Genomic DNA, 26,641 nt, shown 5'->3' with positions numbered 1-26,641 from the left:
TAATTCTACCATTTCCATCTAGTAATGAACCAATACCATTGTCAAGATTTTTTGTTCTAATATATTTTAAAACACTCATTCTTATTGTCTTTAATTCTGCTGGCCATAGGTTTCTTCTTGTGTCCCTTGGCTTCCCTCATCAATTTTGTACAATTCCTAATTTCTCATTAATATTAGTTACTATCAACTTTTATACACACACACATATTTACAGCTGCCTTCACTTCCCCCATAAAGCCAGGTCAGTTTTTTAAACTGTACAGACTTGCCCCAAAATCCACAATCAAGGAACATCTAGTAAGGTGTTTTAAAAATTATTCCCAATTATCTTTCATATTTTTCTGATTAAATTCTTCCTCCCAGCTGATCTGGCTCATAATTGTTTTCAGTTTTGTGAAATTGGCTCTATTAAACCACAGAGTATTTTTTTTAATACATTTTACTGGTCTGGACAATGTTCTGCTTGCACATTATAAATGCGATCAAGTCACAATCACTTTTACCTAAGCTACCATTTATTTTTTGGTCTGTGATCATAGTTTCTCTTTTTCTGTCAAGAAAAAAAAAAAATCTAACAAAGAACACTCCTGTGTTTGCTGCAACGCTTTTTAAATTATAAATCTTTATGAATTTTTAAATCTATAATGTTTAAAAGTTCCAAGGATGCTTTAGTACTGGCAACATGAAACCTCCAATATGTGTCACTCAAATTGAAGCTCATTCTCTTTGTGGCAGTTACCTATGCAGTAATCTCCATGGTCTAGCGAATGGGATGGGACGAGGAGAGTAAACTCACTTGCTCAAATGGCAGATGTCAGTGTCCATCTTCAACAGTTCCCAGGAATGGTCCATACAATGCAGAGCCCAGTTATGCAGTAACAACAAGTCTGTGTCCCTTTATTCTTGCATATGGGTCCTTGGATCTAGCTCCCATTGATTTAGTTTTCCCAAGGATCAATCCCTTAAACAAGGCTAGAATTAGGTTCTTAGTGGCAATAAAAAAGTTCCTAAACAAGGTATCTGGACATCCTCTTTACATTTGAACCAATAGCTAGGCTAGAGATTGGTGAATAGCTTCTCCCATTGCCTCATGCAATGGGTACATGAGAATGGACCTCCAGACTGGGATTTTCCAGTGTCTTGGAGAGTTAGGTACCCAAATCCTAGAGATTTCAATGGGATTTGAATGCCTAACTCCCATAGACTCCTTTGAAAATCTCAGCCTGGAGGTCCATTCTTGCCTGTATCTCAAACTGCAGGAGTTGACAGCTTAGGCAACCTCCAAAAAAAAAAAAAAAAAGTTTCCTAATGGATTATAAATTATAGAAAGAACATTCTTTGCTATATAATTAATGGAAATTTACCATTTTTAAGCTTCCTGCAGGAAATTTTCCATGTCAAATCAATTTGCAGATGGGACCCAAGAGGCAGAAAAATCACAACTCCTTCAGTACGCTTCTTCATTAGATTGTTGCTGCGGGTTTAATTTTCAGTCACATTCTTTGATGACTTTGATCTTTGATGACAGTGTTAACTCTATTTGGTCCTCAGTACCACATTGATTTTTAAACAGTCTTTTGAGATACCCTTACTAATTATTTTGCTGGAAGTTTAATTAAATCTTTTCACACAGGAATAAGCTTTTCCCCACCCCACTTTGGAATAGCTGCTAAACATTAGAAGCCATGTAATCAGTGAAAAGGGAGGATGAATAATTATAGCTGGCAGACATGCACAGAAGGAAATGAAGCAGAATGTGGCTGCTAAGTACCAATTTCAGTGCAAGCAAATGTCTACTAGCCTTCTCAGCATCCATTGTCCAACACGCACAACAGAATTCATGCCTGTTTGAGAGCAACAGGGGCTTTTGAAAATCCGGATTTGTTCTATTTTCAGTATAAATAGTTCTGTATACAATGTTTCCATTTGAATCAGACATTACATTTATACGTAACAGTGGCACGGTTGGAATTTTAAGGGTTTCACATGAGGGTGTGTTAAATTTAGACGCTGATGATTATAATGGATGTAAAAATATCTTAATTAACATTTTGATATTTACAAGACTGACACAAAATTGCAGGCAACTCTGATGACATTTTTATGAAAAAAAGGGAAGAAATGGAACAAGTTTCTCTTTAGGAACACACAGTTCTTTTGTCTGCGGTTTGTGTGTCTGGGGCTGTAACTAACACTTTTCTACCAGAGTCCTAGGGGTTTAGAACATTAGAATACACTGGAGATTAATTGTTCCCCAATGCCTCCCAGCCATGCATTCTGGGGTGGGAAAGAGGGTTTTTCATTTTTAGGGATTTCCTCCTCTCTCCATTTATTCCTTCCCACACCTTCCACTAGCAAAATGAATGAATTGTTCACCACAAGTAACTCACCCAGCTCTAATTGGCAAATTGCTGTCTCAAAGATGCAAAACCTACATCCAGAGAACTTTATGCATGCATACACCATATATGTATGACTAGATACACACATTTTTCATGCTGAATCAACTGATACCTGTTTAGGACTCGAGTTAGCATGCTCCTACATTCAAAGGCTGGGCAAAGCATTCCCTAGGTCAGACATCTGTTTATCAGCTAACATATGTTCTAATGCTAATGGTATAAAATAGTGACAGTTATATATAAATAGTGCATTTTTGAAGAACACATCAATATCTGTTTCAAAAGCCATGCTATTCTTTCTATAAATGCTGTTTAGGAGCAAAAGAAAACTGCTTGGAAGCATAAGATTAACTAAATAAGCCCATAGTGTGAAGGAGCATACGGATCAGACACAGTACAGGTAGGCTCTGACAGAAAAAAAATCAAATGAAAAAGTCCCATTCAATTACATCACATAATGGCAGACAGCTAAAAAGTGACAAGTTTATAAGTGCTTACATACAGATGCTAGAAGTCTAAAGACTAAGATGGGTGAACTTGAGTGCCTGGTATTAAATGAGGATATTGATATAATAGGCATCACAGAAACTTAGTGGAATGATGATAATTAATGGGCCATGCTAATACCAGAGTAAAAAATATATAGGAATGATGGAATAGATCATGCTGGTGGGGGAGTGGCACTTTATGTGAAAGAAAGCAGAGAGAGAGAGAGAGAGAGTCAAATATAGTAAAAAAAATCTTAAATGATCCACACCATACCATAGAATCTCCATGGATAGAAATTCCATCCTTGAATAATAAGAATAGAGCAGTAGGGATCACTACCTACCAACTGACCAGGTTGGTGATGTGACCATGAAATGATCAGGGAAGTTAGAGAGGCTATAAAAATAGAAAACTCAGTAATAATGGGGAATTTCGACTATCCCCCTATTTACTGGGTACATGGCACCTCAGGACAGGTTGCAGAGATAAAGTTTCTTGAAACCTTAAATGACTGCTTCTTGAAGAAGCTAGTCCTGGAACCCACAAGGGGAGAGGCAATTCCTGATTTTAGTCCTAAGTGGAGCACAGGATCTCATCCAAGAGGTGAATATAGCTGAACCACTTGGTAGTAGCGACCATAATATATTTACATTTAACATTGAGGGGAAGCATCAAAGAATCCCACCACAGTAGCATTTAACTTCAGAAAGGGGAACCACACAAAAATGAGGAAGCTAGTTAAACAGAAATTAAAAAGGTACAGTCCCCAAAGTGAAATGCCTGCAAGCTGCATGGAAACTTTTTAAAAACCACCAAAGAGGCTCAAATTAATGCCTCTATATAAATCTATGGTACACCCACAACTGGAATACTGCATGCAGGGCTGGTCGCCCCACCTCAAAAAAAAAAAAAGTATTAGAATTGGAAGAAGTACAGAGAAGGGCAACAAAAGTGATTGGGGGTATGGAATAGCTTCCATATGAGGAGAGATTAATAAAACTGGGACTATGATAGAGGTCTATAAAATCTTGACTCATGTGGAGGAAGTGAGTAAGGAAATGTTATTTACTTCTTCACACAACACAAGAACTAGGGGTCACCCAAATTAAATTAATAGGCAGCAGGTTTAAAACAAAACAAAAAGAATGTACCTCTTCACACAACATACTGTCAGCTGTAGAACTCATTGCCAGGGGAACGTTGTGCAGGCCAAAACTATAACAAGGTTAAAAACAAAAACAAAAAAACTAAACAAGTTCATGGAGGACAGGTCCATCAGTTACTATTGGCCAAGATGGTCAGGGATGCAGCACCATGCTCTGAGTGTCCTTAGTCTCTGTTTGCCAGAAGCTGGGAATGGACAACAGGCAATTGATCACTTGATGATTGCCTGTTCTGTGCATTTCCCCTGAAGCACCTGGCATTGGCCACTGTCAAAAGACAGGATACTGCGCTAGATGGACCATTGGTCTGACCCAGTATGGCCACTCTTATGTTTAAGAAGTATGCAAAAAGCAGAATTAACACTTACTGACTGGTGAAATAAAGTAGTGAAATATATTCATGTTCTAATCTGAATTTTAATTTAGTAGAATTTACTCCACACACACTCACAGATCTAATTCCATTGGCTTCAACAGGGCTATATAAGGGTTTTCAGGATTGGACCCTAAATTAGCAGAGGATCCAGTTTACTCAGTTCCAAGCACCACAGGTGGTGAGTTCAAAATGATCAAAGTAGACTTCATACAAGGAAAGCGAATAGGAGCCTTTGCTAGGAAAGTGCAAAGAAGAAAGGAAGCAACTCCACAGAAACTGTATCGGAGGTGGTGTTTGGTGATGGAGATGAGCTGAATAGAAAAGACAGTGCAAACCAAGGCCTCTCTCAAAACAAGCATGGGTGCTAAGGGAATGAGTTGAAGGCCCCCCATAGGGACTTCGTTCTTCATGTCACATAGCTAACACGTCCAATTCAACAGCACATACTGAGCACAACCAGTTGAGGAAAAGGCTAGTTATTTTTGGACCTTGAAAGAATGACCTTGTGCATTGAGTACAGAACTCCTCATCCAGACAAGACTAAAAACAGGCACTGCTGTCAGTAAATAAACTGAAACGCAGACCATAACACTGCACAGTCTTAATCCGTCTGAAGCAGTGGTCTGCAGACACATGGGCATCCGTAGACTACGTCTAAGATTTCCAAATAGGTCAGCACCTCCATTTGAAAATTTTTAGGGGTCTGCAAATGAAAAAAAAAGTTGACAACCACTGGTCTAAAGACATACATTAGAGACTGCACCAGAACCCATTCTCAGTATGACAGAGTCATGCTTCGTGCAGGTCCCTAGGAAGGGGGGAAAGTTGGCTTTGCATACCCTTTGTGGCTACTTGGCTAGGATAATAGATTCAGCCCCCTGGTCAATTTTTCCTGGCTTCCCAAGTGTTCATCTTGGCATAATAAACACAACTCTTACACAGAAGTTTGATAGTTATTAGCTGCATTTTGGGGGGAAAAAATCATTTGCACTCAAGTTGTCCGATGAAATGTCTTTCCATTTTTAGAAGACCTATTATTGAAACTTGATTCTACTTGCCCCTATGCAAAAATCCTGTAAAATGTATTAAGAAAATCTTTTTATGGGTTATTTTTAAGATATTAAACACATTAGCCTAGGGAATGTATCCCTGCTATAAAATTATATAGATAGTTAAAAACACTATAGATAAGTTATAATTCTCTTTCAAGTTCCACCAACTGTACTAAATGTCTTTGAAGCCTTTTCAGTTTCTCCTGTAGTAAATTCTACAAGATTTTTCCATATGTGCAATGAACTTTCACCTTCCTCATCTTCAGTGTACAATCCTGTGCTCTTACAATGGACCCTTTTTAGTATCACAGCAAATCCCAAAGGAACACAGTCTCCTTGCAGTTTGAATGCAACCTGACAAATTTAAACACACCCTCTTGAATCTCAAATCAGTCACCATACTCTACAATAGCATTTGTGCTCATTGTGTCAAGTGTTCAGGATATACTCATTATTGTATCAAACGAAACTACTGCTGTGGTGCAAACTATGGTTAAAAAGCTTCAGGGCAGGGATAATCCCTTGCTTTGATGTACATACAGTATCTAGAATAGTGGAGCAGCTGGGCCCCAATCTCAGTGGAGACTACTGTAATACAGTAACTGGCTATGCAAGGGGAAACTGTTAAAATGACTACACTGAAGTAAAAAAAACAAAAGGAGAAAACTGGGGCTTTGCTATCTTTGTTCAGGGAAAAGAATCTTTGGTGGGAGCTCGTAAATATCGTACATTTTCAGGCATAAGTGATCTTCAAGTGGATGGTGTCTCATAGTGGGGAAACTCAGAAGCTGTACACTAAATTCTTACTGTTTCAGGTTCTCATGCTCTTGCTGGAGCAATTTCTAGAAAAGTGCACAATACAGAATAATTATTGAAGCTGTATGAAGCTGGTAGTCAGCAAAACCAATAGAGGGCCCAATCCTGCAGTCCAGCCAGCATGCAAAACCCCCATTGAGTTCACTCTTGTGACTAAAATGCTTGAAATAAGCTAAAAACCAGTTTCTATGGTGATATGAGTGCTTCCCTTGGAACCAGACACGCCCTATAAGCCTTCTGTCTTGCAAAACATGAGTGCAGAAAACCCCTTGTCAATGGCATATTCTCAAGCACTATTGCAAATGTAATAAATGCCATCTTCAGTATCTGTCCCTGACCTGTAGAAGACTATGGGATATTGTACAGAGATGCAAGTGTAATGCCTAGAAAGTGGCCTTTACTTTCCAATGACTCCTGCTGAAGGAAAAACTGCACCAGCTTCTCTCAACAGCCTCTCCTGGCTGACCATTGATCAACAGAGTAATTTGTAATGGGAAACTAACAAACCTGAGGAGGAATCATTTCCCAGAGAGCTGGGAACATCCTGGGAGCTTTCATCAGAGAACTTTGAAACTAACCCAGCCCATCAACCCACTAGTACAGTTCCCAGAAATACACCACAGTAATATTTTACATGGCTAAATTACAAAGAAACTTGTTACAGTGAAAGGATTTAATTAAACTTGGCATCTCAAGTGTAGAATGTGTGTGTTTGACACAGACTAAGTCCATCTCTAAATACTGTTACTATCAATTTTATTTCTGCAGGCACAATATTGACCCTGCACTGGCCTTAGAACCCGCAGAGGGATGAATTGAGACCAGGGTGTTTACATCTCTAATTTTAGCAGGTTTTTCCAATCAAGAGCAGTCTGAGAATCCCCAAGTAGCCACATCTTTGCAGTGTGTTTCTGTGTAACTAGGTTATTGGAAATATTGTTCAGGCACTTTTAGCAATATTACAGGTTTTGTATCTTTACACATCAGCAAGCATTAGTGAGTCAACATGGCTAAATGGAAGTGATATTTGCACCTGCCAGCCACACTTCTTGTCAGAGCTGAAAGTCATTTTGAAACTGCTAGAGGGTCAATGGGGAGGAATTCAGGCTAATTAGCACACAAGTTATCTGGTCCAATTATTCAACATAAAAAATAGCTGCAGAAGAAGAAACAGCACCAATCTCATATGCTAGAATGTTTCCTGTAATGCCTTAGGAACACAATACAGCTGGAAACCTTATGTTCCTCATCTCTCAAATTAAGATCTGTAAGCTTTTTAAAATAAAATAAGTCACCCCAAGTAAACAGTTAAATCAAATCTGCTATCTGAAAAGGAAAGAACAAAATATCTACCATAAAGACAGATTGATAGTTAGATTTGTTTAGAGGCTATTGAATGTTTAAGAAAGTCCCCCATTTTGATCAAAGTGGGAGAAAATATAGATCTCTGTGGAAATTTGATTAGAATGGATTTTCTTCCCCAGCTTCAGTTCAAGTAGAGTACATTCACCCTTCATAGGGTTTGTTCATTGTTTTCTACTACACATGAAGCCAGCTCAATTTCAGACCTCATTGTTAGACAAGGCGAGACATTCAAACTAACATTCAGTAACTTCTTCAATCCAGCAGTAAGTAACAGCCACAGAGAAGTTGTTTGTTCTAAGTTAGCTAAATCTGGGGACTTGAGCAGAAAGGGGGTCCACACAGGGCCGGTGCTACTATTTAGGCCAAGGAGGCAGTTGCCTAGGGCACCAAGATTTGGGAGCGCCAAAAAGCAGCACCCCCAATTTTTTTATTTTTATTTTTTTTACAGCGGCCACTGTGCTGCGAGAGAGAGGGAGTCTGAGCTGCCGGCAGGCAGCCTAGGGGAACACCTGGGTCAGAGCTGCCGCACAGATCCCTGGGCCGGGGGGTGAGGAGCTGCCGCAGGGGGGTGCCTCAGGGCGGGGGGGGGGGAGCTGCCGCATGGCTGGGGGCGGGAGCACGCAAGGTGGAAGTTTTGCCTAGGGTGCGAAACTTCCTTGCACCGGCCCTGGGTCCACAAATCTCTCTTTTCTAGGATATTTGTGAAGAATATAAATTAAGGAATATCTGAGATATTTGGGAATAGGTTTCACCAATAATCAGAGTTAAACACACATTTAATAGAAATTATTCAGCCAAGTCTTAACTCTTTTCTCCAAACATTTTTAAAGGTTCAAAAGTGGCAACATTTTCCATCTGTTCCCTACATCCCTACCTTTGCCAGTATTCCATTCAGTGGGCTGGGTTCTCTGGTCGGTCCATTTCTGCTGTGCTCAGGCTCGCTACAGATCAGCCAGGCCACTTGTATTCACCTGGTCTAAGAGCTGCACCAGTGAGAATAGGCAGGGCCACATAAAGGCCATTTACAACTTAAATATGGCTATTCTTAAATGTTAACCTGTTTTCCAAGGTGACCTAGCTATGGCAATTCAGCATGGAAACAGATAAAAGTAGATTAGGAAGAGCCACTCCAGGTGCAGAAGTGTGAGCACACCTCATTGCTCTAATTGTCACTGATGAGGCAATGAAATGATAACACCTACCGCTTTTAGATAGCGCTCTTCAACGGGAGATCTCAGAGCACTCTGCAAAGGAGGGGAAATATTAGTGTTACCTTCCTGTCACTGCTCCTGCAGTGCAGAGATTTCAGGGTCCTAAGAAAGAAGGGCCAGAGTATCTCTGAAAACTCTTAATCTACATCAGCATAGGATTTAAAAGCAGAAATCACAGAGGAGATTACAATGAAATAACTTCAATATGCAAAATAGCAAATGGGGGGAGGGGGAGTAACACTCCCAAGTTTGAAGAATGTTTATATTTGATAGATTCTTACAGTTCCTCCAAATAACCTGCATGTCCCTAGGAAAACACTTATCACAAACCTAGGCCCCAGTTCTGGGCTGGGTTCAAGCGGAGTCTGGCGCAGTCTAGGAGAAGGCACCTCCTCAGTTCAGGGGATGGCAGGAGTTAGATCAACTCTCAGTGTGAACTAGAGCAGCCCTGGAGACTGCTCATATTTACATTCTGATTGCAATTGTCCTCTCAAGGGTCCAGCCGGCAATAGCTAGTGCAGAGCATGCTCCAGTTACACCCCTTCTCTCTTTAGGGCAACCCCCCAGCACACTCCTGCATCAGCCACTGTGAAGAAGCCTGTCCTAGGACTACTCTGCCACCCCATATCTCTCCAGGGATCCTGCTTTATCCTGCCATTCCCAGAATGAGAAGATCCAGCTGCCTCCTTTACACCACTGGTAGAGTAGAAAGAGGCCAGGACACAGCTTGGAATCAATCAGCCCTCTTCAAATTAAGTGAAATTAAGTCTGCATAGAAACTAGTCCTTCTCTTCTCATCCTCCAGGGCCCAAATATCAGAGGGAGGGAAAAGAAACAAAAAGGACCCCCCCATGCCAAACCCAGAGCACATTACCCGGTCCTCAGAAAATACATTCCCCCAGGGACTGGACAGTCCCAAATTGGTGACAGATATCCTTATTTTACATACAGGAAAACTAAAGCACAAAAAACTTAAGGCCCAAAGGAGAAATTTTAAAGTGCCTAAGGGATTTAGGAGCCCATGTGCCACTAACTTTTAAATATCAGAGGGGTAGCCGTGTTAGTCTGAATCTGTAAAAAGCAACAGAGGGTCCTGTGTTAATACTTCTGTTAGTCTTAAAGGTGCCACAGGACCCTCTGTTGCTTTTAACTTTTAAATGGGACTTGTGCTTCTAAATCCCTTTAGCACTTTTTAAATACTTTCCCACCCCCAGTTTCAACTGCTACTAATTTTGAGTTCCCAGCTTAAGACACAAAGGGCCTGGTTTGCGAAGACTGCACCGCACCAGCTTAGACTTCTCTCTGCCAGCAAGCCCACTTTTCAGCTCCCGTGTTTGGGAAGAAAAAAATGTGTTTCTGCCAGGAAAGCTCATCACACTGACTGTCAAGATGCATTGATGGGATGAGAGATGAAATGAAAGGAGAGGAAATAGAAGCAGTTCAAGGGAGTTTTTATTAGTTTTACAATGCTTTGAAATAAATAATACTTTGAAACTTCTCGGTTTCGGTCTCAGTCTCGCCCCACCTTTATGCTTTTCATCTAATGTTGTATCTATAACCATCTCTCTGCCACCTTTAGCATTAAGCGTATCTGACAGTTTCCTGATCGTCATGTGTAACTAACAAAGAGATGCTAAGTTGAAGTGGCAAAGATCAGGGGGAAAGTGAACAAATGTGAACAATGAAAAAATGAGGAGACATTCGGGAGAGGGAGAAAAAAGAAGATGAAAAGAGCAGTCAATCGGACTACTCGTGTTGAAAACTAAACGTGAGCATAAGTGCTTTGCTGGACTGGGGTCAGAGCACTCAGCACTGCACAGGATCAAAGCCTTAAATCGTGAGCCAAAGCTCACTGAAGTCAGTGGAAGTCTATTGAGGGTAATAGATTTTGGATCAGACCCTTAAACCACTCTCCTCACCATCATTACCTATGGGCAGGAATGGAAGCCTGCACACCTCCAGTACAGCCATGCCATACCGCAACCAGCTACTAGGAGACTGAACAGAATAAATCAAGCTTGATACAATGAAGACTTGCCCGCTCCTAACATCCATGTTCTGCTGTAGCACCTAATACCCAAACCACAAGCAGTATTGGATATTTTAACTATGTTTCAAACTTTAATTTGTCATTAAGCCAACATGTCAAGAGCATTCACATTTTTGTTTGATTGAAAATATGTTTAATTCGTGGTCCACTGAAGCATTGAGAAAACCCATCAAAGCATATAATTCAGAAAGAAGCAAATCTGCCCAGCAGAACTGTTAATCTTGAGACAGTCTGTAGAATTCTAGAATTAAAGACAAACACATCTTTCATATTGGCAAATTATATTGTTTACAAGTCTTCCTGCAGCCTTGTTGAAGCAGCAGCTAATGATCCTTCTCCTTTTAGTAATCTACTCCCTGATGCTTGAAGTATTTTTGCATTAAAAAAAAAAAAAGACTGGAATAACCTGAGCATCTTGAATGGGTGTGTTATAAACACCAGGGGATGTAAAAAAGAACCAATATGGCAATCACCCACACCTGGGATAGAATATCTTGATTTTTATTTAAAGAGTCCTAGGCAGTATAATCCTCTAAATCCAGCTGTCCCCCCAAAAGCACGTTTAAGAGCCTATTTCAACTATTAATTTCACTGCTTACTAGCATCTAAAGGTATCTTGAATCTGTAGCTGTCTTCTTAGCAAATTCCTGGAAATTAATGATGCAACAATCACAAAAAATAACCCACATCCTTAACGGGCGAACATGGGTAAACAGAGAAACAATGGGTAATTTTTATTATTAAGCATTTATATAGCACTGTACATAGAATTGGAGTTAGAACTGTTCCATGCCTCAAAGAGTCAAATAAGATCTAACACAAGATCACGAAAGAGAAGTTTTAGGGGTTACTGATGGTAAGTGATAAAACAGCCTTCCCACTGAGGTGGTTTTGAAGGCTGGTTGCTAGCCACCTGGAAGGCTAACGATTACAAAGACAGGGACTACAACTTCCAGACACTTTAAAAATTAATCTAAATATTGCTTTTGCGCTTCAAGCATTATCTCGCTATACCTCCCCATACACACCCATACACCTAAAGCATGATATCATCCGCATGTTGGAGGTCCTTGAGGATAAATACATTAGCCGATTGGGAAGTGCTTTGAGACATACTGTATAAGAGCAAGGTATTATTATTTTTATTTAAATATTAAATGGATTTTGGGAATCCAAACTGTCTCTTGAAAGGAAGAGTCCAAGGAAAATTCTTTTCAGGACCATTATTTTACCAAGGGAGTTTTCTGGTCTGACATTCAAACCTGTTTGCATATAGATACTATGGTGCTGAATGAATTAGAAATACTTTTAAAGAGACAGATATTCCAGTTTGTTTTTCAAACTGCTAACTATAATCACTGTATTAATTGAGACACCAATTTTACCTGAAAAAAAATATGGCAGCTTATAGAACAGTGTTTATTTTATTCACAATCATGGGGCTAGATTAGACCGTCAGAATTAAGGATTTGTAGCAGAATAAGATAGCAACTGCTTTATCACCATATTCATTGTGTTTCAATTTGAACCTCAGGGTCTGCTGAACTGAGAGAAGCTTTATGTGAAATCAATGCACACTGTGTATACACAGCCTGTTTCAAGTATTAGTGTGCAGGCTGGTCTGTGTTTTAATGGAAATGTCATCTACTGTAAGTAGCCAGCTGTGATACCACTGAAAGATGTGTTTAGATTGGCAATGCTAAAGAGTGTTATGATATTGCAAGTATTTTTGATGTGCCTGTAAGCCGAAAGCTATAACGGCCTGTGGAGAACTTGCTTCATACAAATCAAGTTACAGTGGATTGATAGTTAGTATAGCCACAGTTACATTTAAAAAATAGCTAGAGAACAGCATTTCGACATAATATTTGACTCCATTCTTTGAATCACATTTAATCCTCCACTTGGCTCCCCACAGCTTGGTATGAGAGGAAGGATGATTTTGGGATTAAGGCACTAGATAGGGACTCGGGAGGCCTGGATTCAATTCTCTGCGCTGCCACAGACTCCCCTTGTGACCGTGAGCAAATCATTTAATCTCTCTAAACCTCAGTTCCCACATGTATAGTATAGATAACAGTATTTCCTTCCCTCCACCCTTTGCCTGTCATGTGTATTCAGACTGTGGGCTGTTCAGGCACTGTGTGTGTGCAGAGCACCTAGGTACTGCTGTAATACAATCAATAATAATAATTAATACAGAAGGCAAAACACACATTTCCTAGCTTATTGTGAATGAGCGAAGATGGGAGGATGGGCAGAATCAGTAGATTATTGGCTAAATTGCTATAACTTAAAACAACAAATGGCAACATGTCCTGGCACCAGTGGAAGTGGAATGCAATGGCTGTGCGCAAGCTGTCACCATTAGAACTGGATGAATAACCAACTTTTTAGTTCAGTGGCTAGTCCGAAATATAGTGGGAAAAAATGTTTCAGATTGAACCACAACTCAATAAAGAAAACAAGAGAAAAAAGGTTTGGGGTCAAATTAACATTTTGTGGGTTTTTGGGGCGGGTGGGTGAGGGGGTTCGTAAAATGTTTTAAATTTAATAAAATGTTGGGAAATTCCAAAACAATGTCCTTTGGAAACAAAACAGTCAAAACATTTTGTTTTGGAAATGCTAAAACAAACCATTTTTGACATTTCCAACTTTTTTTTTTAACCCAGACCTTTTCAGTTGACGTAAATCTACATTTTTTGACAAATAAAAATACTACTTGCATGAAAAATTTCACCCAGCTCTAGTCACCAACCTAAATCCAGAGTATTTCAACTGCTCAACATCTAACCAGCCTGCTTAAGCCTTGGGCGCAAATGTAACCAGGCATTTCCAAGGCCAATTCAGGATCTGCTACCCTAGGCAGGTTACTACATGAGAAAAGCCCAAACACCTGAACAAGAGCTCAGGCATTCCTACAGATCCAATGTTAATCGCACACCTCTGTTTGACCCTCTTCACTTACAGAACTTCATCGCTTGGCAAACAGTGGCACAGTTCTACCGTGTTCTAATGATCTGGAGTGATTAAATATCAGAAAAAGTTAATGGTGCAAAGTAGCAAAAGCTCAGATCTTTTGAACAGGAAGTTTATTTTTTTCAAAAACTTCTGGATGGTTCTCTGGATAAAAAGATGGTTATCTGTAGCTATGTAACCCACACACCTTCTGGTGTGGGGTTGTGTCCCTTGTAGGCTTCAGAGTGACATTCCTGGAATGAATTAATCTATCTATGGCAGTGGGGCAGGATGGCTCCAGTCCTGAAGAGTGCAGAGAGTTCTCAACTGCCATTGAAGTCAATGAGGATCCAGGGAGATCAGCACCTTACAGATCAGGGCCCATATTCACAACCTGCATTGAGTACAGTATTTCTGTTAATTTGGACAAACCTCCATGTGATTTAGATTAATAGTGTTAAACAAAACAGATTCATTGAGCAGAATGCACAGATTCTTGTACTACTATTTCTCTGTCTAGTTTATTTATTTGGGGGTATGCTTAGTCACAATTAAATTATACTGACGCACTGTTTAAACAATTTCTGCATGAATTCGCCCTTGGGGGCTGCCTGCAAACTATCTCTTCTCATTCAAATGAACAAAACAACGCAAGAGTTTTCATCAAAGAGACACATTTTATAGCCCTTTTAATGATAAAATGATTGTTTTATTGTTGTCGTTTCTATTTAAAATGGGATGGCTGTGATTTATTTTGGGAATTTCCTGAAATAGACTCAATTCTAATCTGCTGGTGTTGTAAATAGCTATTTTTCTATTATTTTGTATTTTTTTTTATTATGGTACAATAATCAGATAGTTTTATGACCTTGACGTCAAAGAGGCAAAGCAGCAAGGGAATTAAACGGTAAGGTAGATAGCTAGCCTGAATCAAATATAATAAAACAGTTTTCAAATCTCCTTATCAAAACAATTTAGCAAATATACATTTGCATCCTGGACCTAGAGAGAGAGTACATAGTTTTAAAATGTATGCTACATGTGATCAGAAAGGTCCACTGAATAATTGTATTATCTTGATGTATTTAGGTTAGTTATAATCTTGAAATTTTAGCATTTGGCCAAAGACAAACAGGATAATTAAATACATAGTAGATTTGGTAGCCATCTGGAGAAACCCTATAGTCACTGTAAATCTGTTAATTTTTGGAAATTGATGAGTTCTACATGTTGAGTTTATTCTTGAAAAATTAATCATATTCTAAAAAGTTTCCAGAAACATGTATACAAATTTCTCAGTAATTAATGACAATGGAAAAGTATTAATGACTGTGACATTGAGGTCGTAGGTCAAACCCCAAATTTTCATTGAAAATCCAAGGAAAATTATCTTGCAAGTACCATATAACAGAATGTCCAAGTCACCGATAGGAGGTTACATCTAATTTATTATGTATTCAAAAGAACTAGATTTCATGTGAGTTTTATTTTTTTCCTGAACACTGATGTAGATATTGACAATTTTATATAGTTCTGCGCTCTGATTTATCTTGTTCAGTTAACCCCTACATCCATTCATTACCATTGTAAAGTACTTGAAAAGATGACTAACCCTAGTGGTTCCCTTCCTCTCTTCTCAATGCTCCACTATGTATCTTAAATTCCCAAGTACCATTTTTGATCAAGAAACAAGAGACCCTTTGGAAATACACAACACAGGAATTGTTTAGGGATAAAGGGATGTAGAAGGGCTCTATGAATGAGGAGTGCTTTAGAAGAGTTAAAGCTGATGACATTTTTTAGAAGGGATATAAAATCTCAGGTGGTGTGGTCCGGAAGCAGGGTCTTAGCCCTTCAGCATTGCTGGTCCCTTCAGCATTGCTGATCCTTCATTCAGGGCTAAAATTCTTGGGCCAGATTTTTAAAGGTATTTAGGGGCCTAAAGATGCAGATAGGTACCTAATGGGTTTTTTCAAAAATCCCATATGTAATGGGAGTTAGTCGCTTTCAAAAATCCCATTGGGTGCCTATCTGCATCTTTAGGTACCTAAATATCTTTGAAAATTTGGCCCCAAGATACTTGCTCTGCACCTGCACAGCAAGTAACAGGGCTCCCTGTAGTTTCTTTCTCCCCATGGGAGAGCCAAAATATGGCCTTTGCGTACTTCCAGCATTGGGTTTTGGGTTTTTTTGTTTACACCCATAATCCTGCTTCGCATATGTACATGGTCACTCAAGTATTTAGGCATTTGCTCAATTTTACTTACACAAATGCTATTTGTGCAGGCAGTTTGAAGCAACTGGGTGCCCCGGAACTTGGATACCTGATAATGGGCATCCATCTGGGCATCTAAATTAGCTGCTTATTTAATATCATTTGGAAAAATTGGCCTCTGGCCTTAATTAACAAAAAGAGCTCATAATTATTTAGTATCTGTATCTACCCAGGATAGTAATTACAGAATTGCACATTATAATCCTTCTTCTAGTAATTGTTTAAACTAGAAGCCATACAGGCCTGAATGGTGCTGCTTTTACAAAATGCAGTAAATCAAGCCAAGCCTTAACTTTTCCCTTAACTTTTATTACAGCACCGTGACAGTGCGCACATCAATACAGCTAGACACATTCAATGCAGCGTCTCTCCCATGCCCAGTCTTGCATTCTTGTTTCAGTTCATGTCAAAATAATAATAATAATCCCTGAAAATTACTTTGCAGCAAACACACACCGTAAATTGCAGTTCTCTTATTCCTGGTAAAGAGCAGCAATGCGGAAAATTTACAATTCCCTGCTTGGATCAAATATACAATAATTCAAGGCAAACAGGATAAATACAAGTTTAGTTTCAGCACACGTGTAAAGCTGTTATATAAAAATGCGATTCAACAATGTTTCAACAAAGAACCCCTGATATTATTATTAAAGCTATTTTTCTCCTGGTGGATGTGTCTGGTTAGTGTGTACAAGATACTGACCCAGTCCTATCACTAGCAGGTATAAGCCCAGATTTTTCAAGATATTTAGGCACTCAGCATTGCAACACCTAACTGATTTAGGAGCCTAATCTCATTTTCCAAAGGGATTTAGGCACTTAGAAGTCTGGAGTCAATGTTACTAGCACTGGGGTTAAATCCTGAAGTATGCTATGGGTTAAGGGGTTAAGGGATGATGGGGCGAGCACAGCTAGGATGACCAGATAGAAAGTGTGGAAGTCGGGACAAGGGGTGGGGGGTAATAGGTGCCTACATAAGAAAAAAGCCCCGAATATCGGAACTGTCCCTATGAAATCAGGACATCTGGTCACCCTAAGCACAGCTCATCCTCTGCTATTAAAATCAGAGGTAGAGCTCCCCCTTTTCTCCTTGGCTTGTGTAAACAGTGCTCCCCACAGCCCCCATCCATGGCTGGTGAGTGAGATCTCCCTGCCTGTTTTAATTTTCCTTTAACCATTGGCTATGACCCCTGTGCTCTGCCAGCGTAGTACAAAGGCTACATCTACACTATGAGCTAGGCTGTGATTCCCTGGCTCACATATACATACTCAAGTGGGCTGTCCTTGAGCTAGCATGAGTGTAAATACCAGTGTAGCTGTGGTAGCACAGGTAGCAGCTGCAGAGGTTTAGCCGTGACATGGCTTAGCCATGACAAGTACAAAGTACAAGTACACCTGAAACCTATGCCTCTGCTGCTACTACCCGTGCTACTACGGCTTCACAGCGATTTATATACATGAGCAGGACAATCATGCTCTGAGTTCATAGTACTCAGCACAAGGGGTGATAAAGTTACCCTAAACAGGCTATGCAGCTAGTACCCCCTCCCCTCCCAGCACAGGGGTGTGTGTCACGTGCAGGAGGAACATGGCTAAAGCATCTACCGACATCCACTCTCAAGCTACTGCCATAGTTACCGCTGCCTCCCAGCACCTGCAACCCTCCCAACATGATATTCACGAAAGGGTATTGTCCTAATTGTCTGCTCCTTCATGGGCTGGATGGCTCCCTCTTCAGATCCTTGGTATCCTTGGGTAACTGCTCCCTGCAGCCAAGGCTTTCGGAATCACCAAGTAGGAGCCACTAACTGCCAGACCTCTAACTACCTTACAGGGAGTACATTTCACCTTCCTTTCCATAAAGCAAAAGTACAGGGGAACTACTCCCACTGGCAGGACACAGCACTCCATAATCCCTAGCAGATGCCCCATAATCTCTAATGCATTGATGCTACAACGTTAGCTCCATCAGATGCAATAGGAAAGCAAGTGGTTCATGCTGTATATATGAAATCGACCCCACTGCCTGTAGTTAGTAAAAGGAATGACACATACAGGGCCAGCTCCAGGCACCAGCTTAACAAGGTGCTTGGGGCGGCCAAGGGAGAGGGGCGGCACCTGCGGCAATTCGGGGGCGGCAGGTCCCTCACTCCCTCTAGGAGCGAAGGACCTGCCGCTGAACTGCCGCCGCCGATTGCGGCTTTTTTTTTTCCCCCCAACTGCCGCCGCTGATCGTGATCGCTTTTGTTTGTTTGTTTGTTTTTGTTTGGTGGGCAAAAATGCTGGAGCCAGCCCTGGACACATAGGAGTGCTGCTAAGAGGTGGATTGTTAATTGCCTGGCCCTACTTCCAGGAAGTGGAAAAGCCCTGCCATGTGAGAGTGGGCTACTGTACACGAATTCCAGAAGCCACTGTACATTGGAAAGTGGAAGAGTGGGATAGCCCATTTTAAATCTGTACAACTGCAGTAATCCTAGCTGGAACTTGTGGCTATGATGGTTGTGGAGGGAAGGACAATTTAAAATAAAAGAGGTGGGAATCCTAAGGAACCCATCTAGTTTGGCCTTTGGACACTTATGGTAGTAATGCAGAGGAAGGCTAAAAACAACAAGGTACTGAAATAGCAGAAATCTAACATGTTTTCTTTGAAAGAGAAAACACACATTGCCTTTTCTAGTGGCCTTTAATTTTATGAACAGCCTCTGCAATGAGCTGCTAATAATCATACAGCATGCCATCAGGCCTTTGTACCTATTTACATATAAATAGTTCTGATCAGAGCTGGCTACCAACAACGGTTAATTTAATTTATTGTCCTTTGGCAAGTGACTAGTCATTGGTTTCCTAGCACTTTTAACCTTGGCAAACCCTTGGGAAATAAAAATTAGATTGAGAGAAAATTACTAGTGGTGGTGAACAGTATAAAAGTGACAGTAGCATATATAAACCGCAGGCAGCAGTGGAATAAAGTGTCATATTATTGTATGCTGTCTTCTAAAGTTCAATATTGCTTTCTTGATTTACACTTCTGTAATTTTTTCTCAGTAATTTTTCTTGCTTTGGGGATTCTTGCACCTAACTTTATGATTTTTAGCTGGGAGAAAGGATTAACCTACTTAGCATGAAAATCTATCAGAATCCATAAGAGGAAGAAAGCGATGTGCAACCAACAACAGCTAAACGAGGTGACGGTTACTGACCATTAGTGACTGAACATTATGATGAGAATATTTTCTCACCACTCCCATATTGCTTGCATGGTAATAAACATGAAGAGCAAGATCTCAGCTTCTGGAGCCCTGGGAGAAAATATTACGCCCAGAGCCACGTCTTTCCCTTTGGAACACATACAGCTGTCCCCTGGCTTTCACGTCAAATGCAAAAGGCTTGATCATTTACTATTGATGTTGTGTCAATGCAGTGAAGTAAAGGTTTGGATAATTTATATAATAAAGATCATGAATTTAATAATAAAGACTGACAGTTCAGTTCTGGAGTCTGCTGGGAGTGCTAATAATTTGACAGGCTGTTAACATACAAAGATGTTTTTTTTTCCCATAGTTCAATGTAATTCTTTGTAACAAAACAGTAAAGAAAATAAAAGTCACATGAGTATATCCAATGAGCCAAATCTTAGTCACACACTGAACTCCGGGAAAAGGTTTGCCATTGGAGAGGAAGAGGTAAAGGACTGGCCCGGGGACCTGGATTCAATTCCCAACTTGATTTATTTCTTTATTTTAACTACCCGCTGGAAAATTTAGGAGACGCAGTCGTGGATCAGGATCTCATTATGCTAGGCGCTGCGCAAATACAGAAGAAAGAGATACTTGTCAGAGACTCCTATTTGACCTTGGGCAAGTCATTTAACTTCTGGGACTCAGTTCCCCAGCGGTAATCATTCCTTTCTCCCACCCTATGTCGGCCTTGTCATTTTAGATTGTAAGCTCTGTCTGTTCCTTGGTGCTCATACAATGCCTCACACAAGAGGACTCAAATCTTGGATGGGGCTTTTAGACACTACTATCACCCAAAGAATGACGACATCATCAGTACGGCCCAAAGCTGGCTCTATACTTTCACCATCCAGTTGCAGCTGTACTACTGTCAAATAGACAGTCTATTCATGGAGAGTAAAAAGTACTGGGTGCAGCAGCCCACCCAGGGCCGGCTCCAGGCACCAGCTGACCAAGCACGTGCTTGGGGCAGCACCTGGTAAGGGGCGGCCAATCTTGGGGTGGCGGGGGGCACTCAGGGTTTTTTGTTTTTTGGAGGGGGTGTAGTCGGGCGGCGCTGGGGGTGGGGTGGGTTGTTTTTGTTTTGGCGGCTGGGGGGAGGATTCGGCAGCGGCGCTCCGGGGAGGGTGACGGCGCGGCAGTGGGGGTGTTTAGCGGCGCTCGGCAGGAGGAGTGTGTGGCGGCAGAAGGGTTCGGCGGTGCGGCGCTCCGTGGGGGGCTGGGAGGTTGGCGGCGTGGCGCTCCGCAGGGGGCTGGGGGAGAGGTTCGGCGGTGCTCTGCAGGGGGCTGGGGGGATCAGCAGGGGGTTTTGGTGGTGCAGCGCTCTACAGGGGGCTGGGGGGGTTCGGCGGCGCTCCGCGGGGGGTTGGGGGGGTTCAGCGGCGCAGTGCTCCACGGGGGGCTGGGGGGTTCGGCGGCGCGGCGCTCCGCGGGGGTTGGGGGGTTCGGCGTTCCGCGCGGGGGGGGTGGCGGCGCAATGCTGAGGGGGTGTGTTATGGCGGCGCTATGGAGGGCAGCACTCTTTTTTTTGCTTGGGGCGGCAAAAAAGTTAGAGCCGGCCCTGAGCCCACCACAAGGTCTATGGATCCGAATTCCAGTTAAACCCATATTGAGGTTTTAAGATTTAACTAGGGTCTAAAAGTTACGCCTAGGCCTTGTGCAGAGGTCAATTTCACTCTTAAAGTTACAGTTTTCAAACAGATAAGTTCTGCCCACTGGTGAGTTATGGAGAAGGGAAGCTTATAGTTTTCTCTCTCTCTCTTACTTGATATATATTGTTCATTGCTAGAGGCATTTCTTGCGGTTCTCATGTGCTAGGTGTTTCCTAAACCATTCCCAGCCCCTCTACCCCTGCCAACATTATTCTTAGTGGTCTATTTTTTTTCTCCTCAATGCTTAAGTTGGATGAGCTCCTCTGCCTTCCACATAAAATACCATATTTCATTATTAGATTTTGTCTCATCTCCCCAGCTGGAATCTGTGGAGAAGAGATAGTCCTGGACAATTCTGCCAGCATTAGTTTTACACGTAAAGTTTATTGGGTTACCTACAGAATATGGCATGACATAAAATGCAAGTAGGCATTTTTTTTGCAATTGCTCTAAAGTCCAATTATTACATAGTAAATCTGGCCACTGAAGTTGCCTTATTGTAATGACAAATCAGCTACAGATACACAGAAGTAAACTGTACCAAAGAGCCAGGTTGTAAAATGAAGAATTTGGTAATGTAAAGATGACACATCCCTAAATTCAGTCATATATGCAAAAGATTATCACTTTAAGTGGTTCTGTGTAACAGGAAAATTGAGAGTAACCTGGACTCTATCCTAGTAATTTTGAAAAGGTATGGAAAAAATAAACAAAGGACAATTTCTCAGCCTAAATTAACTTTCTTTTGAGCTGCTCCAGCAGCACGAACGGGACTTTAAGTTGCCTAGAATGAATCGATGCGGAGTTCCCAGCTTGGATGATTGTGAATTGGCTGAAAATTCCAAACAATGAGACAGTGATACTGGTATGAAAGGAGAATCCTCAGGATGAGATATTTGCCTGTCTTGCTGAGGAATATGACTCCATTTTGTCAAGGAAGTCCACAACCTAGGAGATGCTTCCAGCTCCTCAATTGTTCCTGGATTTCCAGTTTGTCTTGGTAGCTAGAAACTCCTTTTCCATCTGCACCTCATTAGATGATGTAGCTCTTGCCACAGTAACTCATGCTTTTGTGAACTCTTGAACTGGCTTACTATAACACCCACTCCACTGGGAGACTGCTTGGACATTTGTGCTACTGGAGGCTATAACCATCTGCATTCATGGTAGAATCTGCCAGAAGGAATATTCAGCACCTCTTCTGTGGTGGTGATTTTGCACATTTATATTCTGGAACATTTCACACTGTTGGGGCAGAAAAGGCAAAGGAAAAGTTCAACCACATAAATAAACAATTAAAGGAAACCAGGGCCCCCCAATAGACACTCAAGTGGTTTTTGCCACAAGAGTAACCTTACCAAAAGGTACCTTCCTCAGTAACCTTATCCAAAAAGGGAAGGATATGTATATTACATTCCATGTAAATCTCCAGATGATCTACTCAAACCTCATCTTGCATGTATAAAGGTTGCATAGCATAAATTATCTGACAGGGCCACAGTTGCCATTTACCTCAGGTCAATTACAGGGGCAAATTAATAATCAGCACTCTAAATAATGATGGATAATACTATGCAAATTTCCATGTATCAATAAAGCTATATTACTGCAATGCCCATGCTGTCGGATAAAAACGCTCAGACATTTATTTTGCCAAGGTGGAAACAGTTACCATATGCTGGTGTTTGGGACACCATCATCATTGCTTATTAAATCAGTAAACTTCTCAAGGAGAAAGTGAGACAGCTTTTGCGAACAGGGGCTGCTAACAGGGAGTTTCGCAAGGGAGTTTGGAAGGGGAGTGGGAAGGGGGCGAGGGTCCCTTGCCGGTTCTATCTGTTGTCCCTTTATTCCCCTTAAAACCTATAAACCAACTACATTCAAAACTTCTTGCTTAAACAACCCTTTCTGCGGACAGGGGGCTGCAGACGGGAGTTTGACAGAGGGAGGCTTACGATGGTTAGGAAGACCCGCAACACCTGTGCCAGCACTGCTTCTGTCTCCTCCACCTGTGCCTGTAGCCAGACAGAGCGCCTGAGCATGGATGCTTCTACCCAGATCCTGGTGTGGTTTTGCAGAGACTGTAGCTTGCAATTTCCACTTACTGATATCCAGGCTGGGGGGACCATCCAATGTGAAAGGTGCCTGCTGGTGGAATCTCTCAGGCAGCAGGTAGGAGAGCTACAGGAGGAGGTGGCTAGGTTGCGGAGCATCCGAATCCACGAGCAATTCCTGGACAGTGTCCTGTGTACTGGGACAGCTGAGGTAGCTGTCCCAGTACACAAGACTGCTGATACACCACTGGTGGAGGAGGAGATGGCTCAGGATGGACACTGGCAGCTGGTTACTTCTGGCAGCAGGCAGTGCTCCACCCCTGCTCCGAACCCTCCCACCGTGGTAATAGGTAACCGTTATGCTCTTCTTGATACAGGAAAGAAGGAATCACCCCCTAGAGTAAAGGAAGAGAAGCCTCGTACCCCTAAGGCTGGGAGGTCTGCTGCCACCACTGCGAATAGGAAACGTAGGGTAGTGGTGGTCGGAGACTCTCTGCTGAGGGGGACGGAGGCGCCCATCTGTTGCCCTGACATTTCATCCCGGGAGGTATGCTGCCTGCCGGGAGCCCGTATCCGAGATGTTACAGAGGCATTGTCGAGGATTATCCAGCCCTCTGACTACTACCCCATGCTACTCATCCATGTGGGCACAAATGATACTGCGCGGTGTGACACTGAGCGGATCAAGAGTGACTACAGGGCTCTGGGAGTACGGGTGAAGGAGTTTGGAGCGCATGTGGTATTCTCTTCGATTCTTCCTGTCAAAGGTAGGGGCCCGGGCAGAGACAGATGCATCATGGAGGTGAATGCCTGGCTGCGAAGATGGTGTCGCCAGGAGGTCTTTGGCTTCCTAGACCACGGAATGCTATTCGAGGAAGGACTGCTAGGCAGAAATGGCGTTCACATTTCGAGGAGGGGAAAGACCCTATTTGGACACAGACTGGCTAACCTAGTGAGGAGGACTTTAAACTAGGTTCGATGGGGACAGGTGAGCAAAGCCCACAGGTAAGTGGGGAACAAGGAGACCTGGGAGATGGGTTGGAAATGAGAGGGAGAGTGGGCTATACTGGCAGAGAGAAAGGAGGGTCAGGACAAAACTGGGAGGAAAGATCAAACCAGTGTCTTAGATGCCCATATACAAATGCGAGAAGTATGGGTAATAAGCAGGAAGAACTGGAAGTGCTAATAAATAAATACAACTATGACATTGTTGGCATCACTGAAACTTGGTGGGATAATACACATGATTGGAATGTTGGTGTGGATGGGTACAGCTTGCTCAGGAAGGATAGACAGGGGAAAAAAGGAGGAAGTGTTGCCTTATATATTAAAAATGTACACACTTGGACTGAGGTAGAGATGGACATAGGAGATGGAAGTGTTGAGAGTCTCTGGGTTAGGCTAAAAGGGTTAAAAAACAAGGGAGATGACATGCTAGGAGTCTACTACAAGCCACCTAACCAGGTGGAAGAGGTGGATGAGGCTTTTTTTAAGCAACTAACAAAATCATCCAAAGCCCAAGATTTGGTGGTGATGGGGGACTTCAACTATCCGGAGATATGTTGGGAAAATAACACAGCGGGGCACATACTATCCAACAAATTCTTGGACTGCATTGCAGACAACTTTTTATTTCAGAAGGTTGAAAAAGCTACTAGGGGGGAAGCTGTTCTAGACTTGATTTTAACAAATAGGGAGGAACTCGTTGAGAATTTGAAAGTAGAAGGCAGCCTGGGTGAAAGTGATCATGAAATCATAGAGTTTGCAATTCTAAGGAAGGGTAGAAGGGAGAACAGCAAAATAGAGACAATGGATTTCAGGAAGGCAGATTTTGGTAAGCTCAGAGAGCTGATAGGTAAGGTCCCATGGGAATCAAGACTGAGGGGAAAAACAACTGAGGAGAGTTGGCAGTTTTTCAAAGGGACACTATTAAGGGCCCAAAAGCAAGCTATTCCGCTGGTTAGGAAAGATAGAAAATGTGGCAAAAGACCACCTTGGCTTAACCACGAGATCTTGCATGATCTAAAAAATAAAAAGGAGTCATATAAAAAATGGAAACTAGGACAGATTACAAAGGATGAATATAGGCAAACAACACAGGAATGCAGGGGCAAGATTAGAAAGGCAAAGGCACAAAATGAGCTCAAACTAGCTACAGGAATAAAGGGAAACAAGAAGACTTTTTATCAATACATTAGAAGCAAGAGGAAGACCAAAGACAGGGTAGGCCCACTGCTTAGTGAAGAGGGAGAAACAGTAACAGGAAACTTGGAAATGGCAGAGATGCTTAATGACTTCTTTGTTTCAGTCTTCACCGAGAAGTCTGAAGGAATGCCTAACATAGTGAATGCTAATGGGAAGGGGGTAGGTTTAGCAGATAAAATAAAAAAAGAACAAGTTAAAAATCACTTAGAAAAGTTAGATGCCTGCAAGTCACCAGGGCCTGATGAAATGCATCCTAGAATACTCAAGGAGCTAATAGAGGAGGTATCTGAGCCTCTAGCTATTATCTTTGGAAAATCATGGGAGACGGGAGAGATTCCAGAAGACTGGAAAAGGGCAAATATAGTGCCCATCTATAAAAAGGGAAATAAAAACAACCCAGGAAACTACAGACCAGTTAGTTTAACTTCTGTGCCAGGGAAGATAATGGAGCAAGTCATTAAGGAAATCATCTGCAAACACTTGGAAGGTGGTAAGGTGATAGGGAACAGCCAGCATGGATTTGTGAAGAACAAATCATGTCAAACCAATCTGATAGCTTTCTTTGATAGGATAACGAGCCTTGTGGATAAGGGTGAAGCTGTGGATGTGGTATACCTGGACTTTAGTAAGGCATTTGATACGGTCTCGCATGATATTCTTATCGATAAACAAGGCAAATACAATTTAGATGGGGCTACTATAAGGTGGGTGCATAACTGGCTGGATAACCGTACTCAGAGAGTTGTTATTAATGGTTCCCAATCCTGCTGGAAAGGCGTAACGAGTGGGGTACCGCAGGGGTCTGTTTTGGGACCGGCTCTGTTCAATATCTTCATCAACGACTTAGATATTGGCATAGAAAGTACGCTTATTAAGTTTGCAGATAATACCAAACTGGGAGGGATTGCAACTGCTTTGGAGGACAGGGTCATAATTCAAAATGATCTGGACAAATTGGAGAAATGGTCTGAGTTAAACAGGATGAAGTTTAACAAAGACAAATGCAAAGTGCTCCACTTAGGAAGAAAAAATCATTTTCACACATACAGAATGGGAAGAGACTGTCTAGGAAGGAGTACGGCAGAAAGGGATCTAGGGGTTATAGTGGACCACAAGCTAAATATGAGTCAACAGTGTGATGCTGTTGCAAAAAAAGCAAACATGATTCTGGGATGTATTAACAGGTGTGTTGTGAGCAAGACACGAGAAGTCATTCTTCCGCTCTACTCTGCTCTGGTTAGGCCTCAGCTGGAGTATTGTGTCCAGTTATGGTCACCGCATTTCAAAAAAGATGTAGAGAAATTGGAAAGGGTCCAGAGAAGAGCAACAAGAATGAT

The 26,641-nt window shown here is 41.8% G+C and overlaps 1 long non-coding RNA gene across 2 annotated transcripts in view; it reads right to left on the bottom strand.

Annotated features, from left to right (window-relative positions):
- Positions 1–26,641, bottom strand: part of LOC128843925 (uncharacterized) — a 230,061-nt gene that overhangs the window by 58,885 nt on the left and 144,535 nt on the right. Inside the window, exon 3 of one of the 2 annotated variants that reach the window (XR_008446391.1) lies at positions 21,442–22,290. The exons of the other annotated variant lie outside the window; for it this stretch is intronic. This is a non-coding gene — a long non-coding RNA (uncharacterized LOC128843925). Of the gene's footprint in view, positions 1–21,441; positions 22,291–26,641 lie in introns of those variants that run through there. 2 annotated transcript variants of the gene reach the window in all.

The sequence above is a fragment of the Malaclemys terrapin genome, chromosome 10 (assembly GCF_027887155.1).
Source record: "Malaclemys terrapin pileata isolate rMalTer1 chromosome 10, rMalTer1.hap1, whole genome shotgun sequence".
Taxonomy (NCBI): Eukaryota; Metazoa; Chordata; order Testudines; family Emydidae; genus Malaclemys; species Malaclemys terrapin.
Note: the sequence above shows the minus strand (reverse complement) of the source record. Positions and strands in the feature narration are given on the sequence as shown.